General features: G+C 39.6%; 1 long non-coding RNA gene across 2 annotated transcripts in view; it reads right to left on the bottom strand.

Moving 5' to 3' along the window:
* Positions 1–1,642: 1,642 nt before the first annotated feature.
* Positions 1,643–8,973, bottom strand: part of LOC121061798 — a 50,193-nt gene continuing 42,862 nt past the window's right edge. Inside the window, exons 2-3 of one of the 2 annotated variants that reach the window (XR_005815284.1) lie at positions 5,182–5,250; positions 1,643–3,699 (exon numbers count right to left, since the gene is read on the bottom strand). This is a non-coding gene — a long non-coding RNA (uncharacterized LOC121061798). The remainder of the gene's footprint in view (positions 3,700–5,181; positions 5,251–8,973) is intronic. The other variant, XR_005815285.1, reaches the window with a different exon arrangement.

The raw sequence follows: 8,973 nt of genomic DNA, 5'->3' as shown, positions 1-8,973 counted from the left end.
TTCCCCTATTGGAACAGGTTGCCCAGGGAAGTGGTGGAGTCACTGTCGCTGGGGGTGTTTAAGGAAAGTTTGGATGTGGTGCTTAGGGACATGGTTTAGTGGGTGACTTTGGCAGTAGGGCGATGGTTGGACCAGATGATCTTGGAGGTCTTTTCTAACCTTAATGATTCTATGGTTCTGCGATTCTACTCCACAGGACTGAAGATTTCTACAAACCTCATCACTGGGCTTGAAACCATGTCCTTTTTTTTCAGGCTACAATTTGCAGAATGACCCACAGCAGGCCTTGACGAACCATCTCCATGCAGTTTAGTAGGTATAATTATTGGCATCCTGTTTGAATCATTACTAGGACCACGCTTTGCATTACTGTACCAAGACAACAAGTTTTCTGTAATACATGCATGAACAACAGGTCCACCCCTCTCTTGGTGTATTCTAGTCCAGGTCTGCAAGTCAAGCCAAAGAAGATCCACAAACCTTTTTTAATAACCTGACTTCCCCTACATCTGGCATCTCAGTACCCCACAACCATGCTGTAGGAAATGTGAATTTTAGGACCATTCTTCAACCCATATGTCAGACCATCATATGCAGAAACTTCCAGTCCTGAAACTAGCAGCCCTGTGCTCAGAGCATTGCAATGTAGACTGGTTTCAGCTTGGTGTTTCGTGTCCAAGAAATAGTTCAGAACCACAACTAAGCACCTCCAAATTTTGATAGGGAAGTTTGGAAAATTGCTTTTTTCAGTTTTGATAGTTTGGAAAATTGCTTTTTTCAGACAGTTACAGTTGTAAAATTACCAATTCAGTAGCTGAGTTGTTTTCTGTTTTCAAGACACTTTCTATTTTGTCATTACCAAGCCTATAACAGTCCTCAGGAGGCTGTCTCAAAATGGTGTAATGCTACTCCCCTGGCATTACAGTTGGCAGAATAAGTGTTCCCTTCAACTAAATATGACTTTAGCTCTACAGATGCTAAGAGAAGAAAGAGGTATGCAGTGCTTATTTGTATGCTGACCTTTCTGCAACACTCAGCCTCTCAGGTTATTAGGCACACATGAAAATAGCAGCAAACAGAAGATGCCAATTAATAAGAAATTGATTTTCCTCTATGGGCCTGAATGTATTTTCTTTTGGTGCTTTTCAAGTGTAAAATCTAGAAGGACTAGAGAATCAGTCCTGCCCAGATAACATGTTGAGTACAACTGTTCTTGTCAATGCTGAAGGCAACATCTTGTTAACAAGTATCTTAACAAATTTTAGCATAATGTGTTAGCTAATTACAGATAAGCCCTGGGCATAAGCGGTCTGGGTAATCTAAGCGAGAGAAAGAATAGTGCCTTTCAAAAGGATGAACTGACAGAACAAGCAGTGGAAATTTAACTTCACCCAAAAGAGACTCTCAATACCATCTCCTATGCCACAAGGCAGACCGCTTTCCAATGCTTATTGATTTTCCTTGATTTTCCTTTAGCTAAGGACACTGAGGGTTCAGTCAAGTTGAACTTAGAATTGACTTAGAATTGGGAACATATACAGGAACCATATGAGGTCTGATTTATAAACTTAAGTTCTACCTTAAAAATAGCTAGTTTATGTTTTTGTGGTGGTGGTGGTGTTTTTTTGTGTTTTTTTGTTGTTGGTGGTTTTTTTTTTCTGTTGTTCCCCTCCCTCCCCCCATCAGTTCACTTGAAAGGCTGTTAAAAGACCTCACTTTTTTGCTAGCTAAAAACCTTTTAACTTCCAGCTTAATCCTATTAAACCAGGACAGCTGTGCTTCAGCTAACATGAAATTTTGCATTCATAGAAACTATTGACAAAACTCCCACTGACCTCAGTGGGACACATATTGTTTGTGCAGACTTGCAGTATTTTAATATTAATTTGCATATGTATGAAGCCAGAAATAAACATTTGAAATTAGACTCTACAATAGTACACCCAAAATGCATTTTAGAAATGTTAGTTGCAATTTATATTATTGACTTTCCCCAGAGATGCACATCAAAGTCCCAGTGCCAGTCAGCTTTATTGCTCACTCATGCTAGGAAGACTTATTATTCAGCACTCCAAATTCCTCACTTTTAAGACCATTCTATAAATTGACAACACATAAAATATCAGTCCTTTCCAAAATATTTATTACCTCCTCTTATAAAAGAGAGCTATAAACAAAAAGAATGAGAGTTACATTCTAAAGACTGGTTTAAAATGGTGGATAAATCACTCTTTGCTTTCATTTTTAATTGTTGAACAAGAGGGATGCTTTTGCAAAGTCAATGCACTTTTTTGTGCTTATATCTCAGTGTTTTGTACAATTAACAATCCAACCAAATATAGAACAGATCTTGAGCCTGAGAGATGCTGAATGCTTTCACCTCTCCCTCCCCCTAATTTGCTGAGATCACATATATTTTACATGATTGTCTGTTTGTTTCTAAAAATTTGGTAAATTTTTGCCTTGTGTTAGTGAGCAGTTTGCTCCTTGTCCTTTTTGTGGAGAGCTCTTTACCTTGATGATTCTTGTTGGTCACACAAGGCAATGGGAGATTGTGTCTCCAGACAGAATTGCCTAGATTTCAGGTGGCCTTTATAATGCTGTGACTTCAACCCTTTTAAAGGGGCCCGTACACTTTGTTGCTCCAAAAACATACTGAAGAAACAGCCGTGACATCTGAAGCCCTCTATTTGTAGCAATACTTGTACTTTTTCACAGTCACAGAAGCAGCACTGTGTAGGCAGTGCTGTGAAAATCCCCTGTTACTGAACAAGACAGCTGCTGGGGTAGGTCTGCAGAGCCAGGTAATCAGCTGCATGAATGCTCTCTGCCACCCACGTTGGAGGGGCTGGAGTCGACCCAACCCTACGTACTGCTGGAACGAGAACATGTGCTCACCTGCATGTGTGCATGTGGACACGCTTTGTATCTTGTCGTGATACAGCCAACACGTGGAGAATGGCATCAGTTCTCAGACAGTTCAGGTTTTGATGAGATGTCCTCTAATGTGTCATCTTTGGCAACAGGCAAAAAGTAGGCTGCTTGCTATCCTGACACGTATATTTGTTGCATTCTGTGACTATAAAGGGAAGCCAGAACAGCTAGCTGAGATGAAGACATATACACTGGAGACATCAAAGATTGGGCACACTAAGGCACATTTTAGTTGACAGGTGTGAGTTTCATACTTCAGAATACTTCACAACTGAATCAGTGAAGAAAATCATTCATTGCTCCCTTGCAAAGTACACCTTTCCACAGAGAAGAAAAATCTTTAACTCTATACTGCATTTGTTAATAGGAGCAGTACTCTAACAACCATTAACATAGGTATTTCAATCCTTAATTTTTTATTTGTGGTAATCACAGACCACAGGAGTTCACTTTTATTCTCAATACATTTTCTATGCCTGTGGTTAAATTTATATCCAGCAACAATATTTTCCCTTGTTCCCTCTTTAGAGCATTGTAAAAAGGCCATGTTTGTCCATTTTGGGTTCTCTGCAAATGAGATCTATGCATATGAGAAAGACCTGTTTTCAACAGCAAGCGTCTGTTGTGAAGAAGTCAAAATACCATAATCCATACTATTCCTTCTGTCAATCATTACCATGATTTTATGTATATTAATTGTTGTCTCCTCCAGAAATCCAGCTCTCTGTAGTCAGGTATTTATTCTTTATGGTGTCTCCGGTCCCCCTGAAATTAACATAAAATCAAATGAACAAGGATCAAGTCTTTAAAAGTAATTTGGAGCCCAGCAGTGCTGCTGGTGATATTCAGGAAAATACATAAATAAATAAATCCACAAACGTTAACTTTCTGTGTTCATACTTCACCCTTTACTACCTAAGCTGAGCTTAGGCTCTATGTCCCAGGCACTACCATCTCAATGCTAAATTTGGCAAGTACATGATTTAGGTTTTTAAAAAAAGCAGACTTGAGAATTGTGTCTTTCTAGCATCAGGCTGAAAGCCTTGAGTGAAAATCCCTAACGAAGTGGATGGAGAGAAGCAAGCCTTTTCACGGCCTATGAGCTACCTCCTGTAGACCATCCGGAGAAGCTCTGCACAGACGCCTGCCAGGGCGGGAGCAGGCTGCCTGCTCTGCAGCAACAAAGCACGCTGACGTTCAGCACGGAGGAAGTGGGTCTCCCTAATTAAGAGGCCTTGGCATAGGTTCAGATGTTGTCATGCCTGTGACTTGATAGGTTTAGAGGAAATATATATCTGAAAGGAAGATCTGTCCGGAATGATTGAGTTATATTGCAGTTAAAAGCAGAACAGATGTATAAGCAGAAGTGATGGTGTCACTGAGAATCAGTTACATATCCTATGGGAAAACCTTCATTTGTTGAATAAGGACAATATGCTACACTGCACACATATCCTCCTATAAATGTAATCCATTTTTCCTGCTCTGAAAGCATGTGTGACAGCTGTTCTGTCCAGAAGCAAAACGACATTTTATATGAAAAGCATTATTGATTTTTTTCCTTAACCAATTTTGATAAAACATTGAAAGAAAAGATTAATATGCAATAGAAATCTACAGAAATTGTCAGTCAGCCTTGGAACTGGAAATGCTTTGGAGTTTTCTGCAAACTCATTGCATTTTCACACCTTTCTGCATTTTCTGGCTCTGCCAGAAGAAAAGGCTTTGTATATGGTTTGTCCAGAGGCAAGGTGGAAAAATCCCAAGAAAAACTTGCTCAGGAAAAAAAACATGGACAAAAGAGGTGTGGTTGGTTGATTTCAGACATGCATCCCAGATAAAAACGAACCAGAACAAGATGCATGTAGTTGAGCTTGTAAGCCAGCATCCTGGCTGAAGTACCCAAGTACTCCTAGTGCTTGCTGGTGTGCTGCACCTTCGCTTCAGTACTTGAAAGCTGCTTAAAAACAGGTGAACACCAGTTTCACATGAAGACTGTAACCTGCTCCCTGTAAGTCTCTCCTCCCACCCCATTCTCCTTGCCTTTCCCTAGGATTGAGAAAGAGCTCTGCTCCCTCCTCTGGAGACTTCCCTTTCTCCCTCCCTGTTCTCCAGGGGATGGTAGTCCCAGGCCATCTGCCTAGAAGTAATGGGCAATTGCTCTGATCCCCTTCTCTTTGGACCCTGCTCCCTAAACTCAGGCAGCCCCTGTATCTCATAAGCCTCACTTTATGTCTCCATACTTACCATATGGTCCAGGACTTACTCTGTCCAGCTGGGAAGATAAACCACACCACAGATAGGGCACAGGTGACTCTTAAAAGAAAAAAGAAAAAAAAAAGATACCACATTAGCTTCTCATTGAATTCCTACATGTGTGCTATGGGTTCCAGCTACTAGTTGCTGAAAGGCATGTCACCAGGGTATCTCAGCCATCAGCTTAATGCTCTACAGCTAAATTGTGAATGCTTGTGAAATGGTTCCCATGTCCTGTGGCAGAGAGTCAGAGAATGAATACTGTGAAGTCCAATTTTTCTGTTCCTTTTGGACCAAAGCCAAGACTATTGAAAACATTTTTATTATATATATATATATTTTTAGAGGAGGTGTTGTTCACTGGATCAGAAAATTACTTGAGAGCAGTCACATGGATTGAGAGATTAAGTCCATGATACATAAAAATTGTATTGATACAAAATGGAACACCTCTTGCAGGGGCAACAGCAAGAACCCCGACACCAAATACATTATAGCCCAGTAATCAAGCCACTTGTATGGATTGTGGGAGAACTGACATGAGAAAAATTTGTTTCTCTTACAGATACCTTGCCTGGAATGTAACCTCACACAAAGTTTTCATCTCAACAAAACATACTTTTTTAATATAAAAAAATCTTTTTTATAGGGAAATTCCCAACCAGCTCAATTTCTAATTTTATCTCCTGGGAATCCATTTACCAGGTGCATACAAGAACTGGGAACATTTCCTTTTTGGCCAGCTACCCTTACTTGTGCTGGCTGCAAGCCACGCAGGTGAGCTTCAGCTGTTGTTATCTAAGCTATGAAACACTTCAGAAAAAGAGAGAAAGATACAGAACAATATCCCTATCATCAGTGAGCCAGAGTCAGAAGTTTCAGCTGTTCGTATCAGCAGGCAAAATTTAATGGTGTTTTCAAGACTTTTACATTTATAGACTTTGTTTAGTTACTAAAATCTTTGCTGAAGTGCAGCATTGCAGCAGCAGTTATATTTGTCATAATGACACTTCTCCATCTGGTGAGAAATATTTTTTGTATGACAACACACACATTTTCTCTATTTATTGATCAAAAAATGAGATTCTTAATGCAAATGAGGAATTAAGTATTATACTCACAGTTAAGTGTGCCATAAAAAATCCAATCTTTTCCTTATGAAAGCAGTTTAAATGTGCTGTAGGATGCTTCCAAAAACTCTAGAAATAGATTTCTAAAATCATCATATTTCTTATCCTTTCTTTCAGAGTTTCAGAGAGAAAAAAACGCCTTTGTCACCAATGTTTTGGTCAATATAAATCTGAATATTGCGCATTTCTGAGAAATGGATCCCTTTGTCATGCATCTCCAGGTGATAAATACAGCAGGAATGTGCTGTGCACTTTATAGGCTTCAAGGTAACTTCATTGTCCTGGTCAGTGGATGGATGACCAAATGCCCATTGCAAATAACAAGTACCAAGGCCCAGCACGGTGGATTCACATTGCAGTGATGGTGTCCCTGTTCCAGGTAGGTAGTTTGCATATATTACGTACCAAAATAGAAATATGTTGCATGATGAAAGTTGATGGAGCCATTTTGACCTTTTTCTTGCACAGAAAAACCAATAATGGAGTTTTTTCATCTTGACTGCAGTTTTAGAGATTAATATAGGACATGAGAACTCCTGCAATTCCTGAAAAATCTAGCAAAAGTGCCCTTATGTCACATCCTGGTTGTGGGACAATGAATATTCTACATGCATTAAATGCAACAGAACAGAACATGCCATGTTATGCCAGAGCGTCTGGCCCAACCTTCTGATACAATGTGAATGATAGATTGAGTTGTATTTGTTATTTGAGATACAGTCTTCACAAAAACATCATTTGCCTCCTTGTGAAATTATTTACAAAATCTGGTCTCCTTATTCTTGCCTTTGAATAGCCTGAAGCAGAGGAACTCTTACATGACATGATAAAGTCACACCATCCATCGTGGATATGCACTATTAACTGCCTTCTTTCTGCAAGTTCTGCTAATATCTTGACACCACCCATTCTTTGGTCTGGATTGTTTTCACTAATCAAAGAAACAGAAACTCTGGGAGGACTGGTTTCAGCTATGCTTACATTGTTTATTCTCTCTGTAAAGGTTTACTTGGTTTTTATGGCGATCTACCCTGTGTTGTCAGCATAGGAAGTTTAACACAGCAGTCATACCTGTACTTCTGTAATACCCAAACCTGAGCTCTGTACAACAATTAACTAGTTTCCAAATAAATCTCTCAGCCTTGCCTGACTTACTTCCTCATTATCTTTTTAACCATAGTTTTCAGTGATAGTTAGACAATTTGTCTTTTCTCAATGTGTGAAGGCAGAAATAGAGGTTTCAGCTGTAGAAGTCTATCGGCTGTTCTAATCTGGTAGATAAATTTAAAACCAGCAATGGATGAAATGTGCAACTGAAAAACATATATGATGGAGCTTCAGTTCAACTCTGAAGGCTATAGAGCCTGTGACTGATTCATATGTTCACTGGTATGGTCTGTCCCCACTGTAAAAATATTCTACTGAAACTTGCTGGGAGCTGTGTTTCTGCTGGATTGGCTATTTTCCTTTCCATCTTCAGTAGCACTAGATTTTCAGTGTTAAGTTAGGTCATCAGCAAATTGACTTTACACGAGAAATGCCTTTGTCATCAAGAATAATGTGTAATACTCTTCAAAACTCAGTTCCTAGTTTACCACAGAGTTACTCCTTGCTCAGAACTTTTTGCTGACTTCTGTGTGATTTCGCAGATGCTACCAGTCTTGTTTTGAAATCAGTCCTTGTCATCACCTCCAGATTAACAGACATATTAAATCTAATGGACACAAACAGTTCTTGGCATACGTTCTTTATGTAGCGTGCTCAAATTCTGGATCATCAGTCCTATAACCTCTTTTACCTGTTTTGTCACTTCAGGTTTAGTTGAATTCAGTAAGAGTTTTGGCAACGCTAATATCTCTACTGAAATTGGAGGGGATTCTGTTATCTACCATATTACTGAAACAATTCCCACTTGTGCTTCTGCACATAGCGTACGGCACCAACCAGTCCTCCACACCGTTTCTTTTCCATTTTAATTCAGATTGAAGAGGTACTCCATCTCATACAGATAATCCCCTTGCAGCCACTCTGACAGATTGTGTGGTGGTTTCTCCCTTGTCAGAGACACTGCAGCTTTCTGTTTTTGACACAATATCATTCATGGTTTTTCACAGTGAACTTCCCAAGGCCTTTCTGCTGATATTGAATGAAGTTTTTAGGGCCCACCCAGAACAGGAAGATGCAGGTCAAGGCAGTCAGAAGGATATGCTTGACTCCCCTTCGTGAAGTGACACTAATTGTAGGAATGGTGTACGTCTTCCCTGACTGCTTTAGAGGGTGTTGACTATCTCTGTCCTTTTCCATTTCCTTCAGTAGACATGACGCTTCTGATTCAAAACTAAATCTAATCTAAAAGCTTGTATGACAGGACTTACAGAAATCTATCAGTGCCATGTAAATAGGAGCAGCACTGACAGATGTAGACACAAAACTGATGTGACGGCATTCAGTTTTTATTCCAGCAACCCTCTCACAAAACCAAGTCATGCAAAAAGACTACCATAGTTGAAAAGACCTTTAAATAATACCAGTAGCCCTATCTAAGTCAGATTTCATCAGTAGCCACCTCTCTCAGGGACTTTGCTTTCTGGTTTCATAAAAAGCACCTTTGCATATGATATGGATAGGTATTGATTTACATAGGGTTGGGCCT

The sequence above is a fragment of the Cygnus olor genome, chromosome Z (genome assembly GCF_009769625.2).
Source record: "Cygnus olor isolate bCygOlo1 chromosome Z, bCygOlo1.pri.v2, whole genome shotgun sequence".
Classification (NCBI taxonomy): domain Eukaryota; kingdom Metazoa; phylum Chordata; class Aves; order Anseriformes; family Anatidae; genus Cygnus; species Cygnus olor.
The sequence above is the reverse complement of the archived record's forward strand: the minus strand, read 5'-3'. Positions and strand labels throughout refer to the sequence as shown.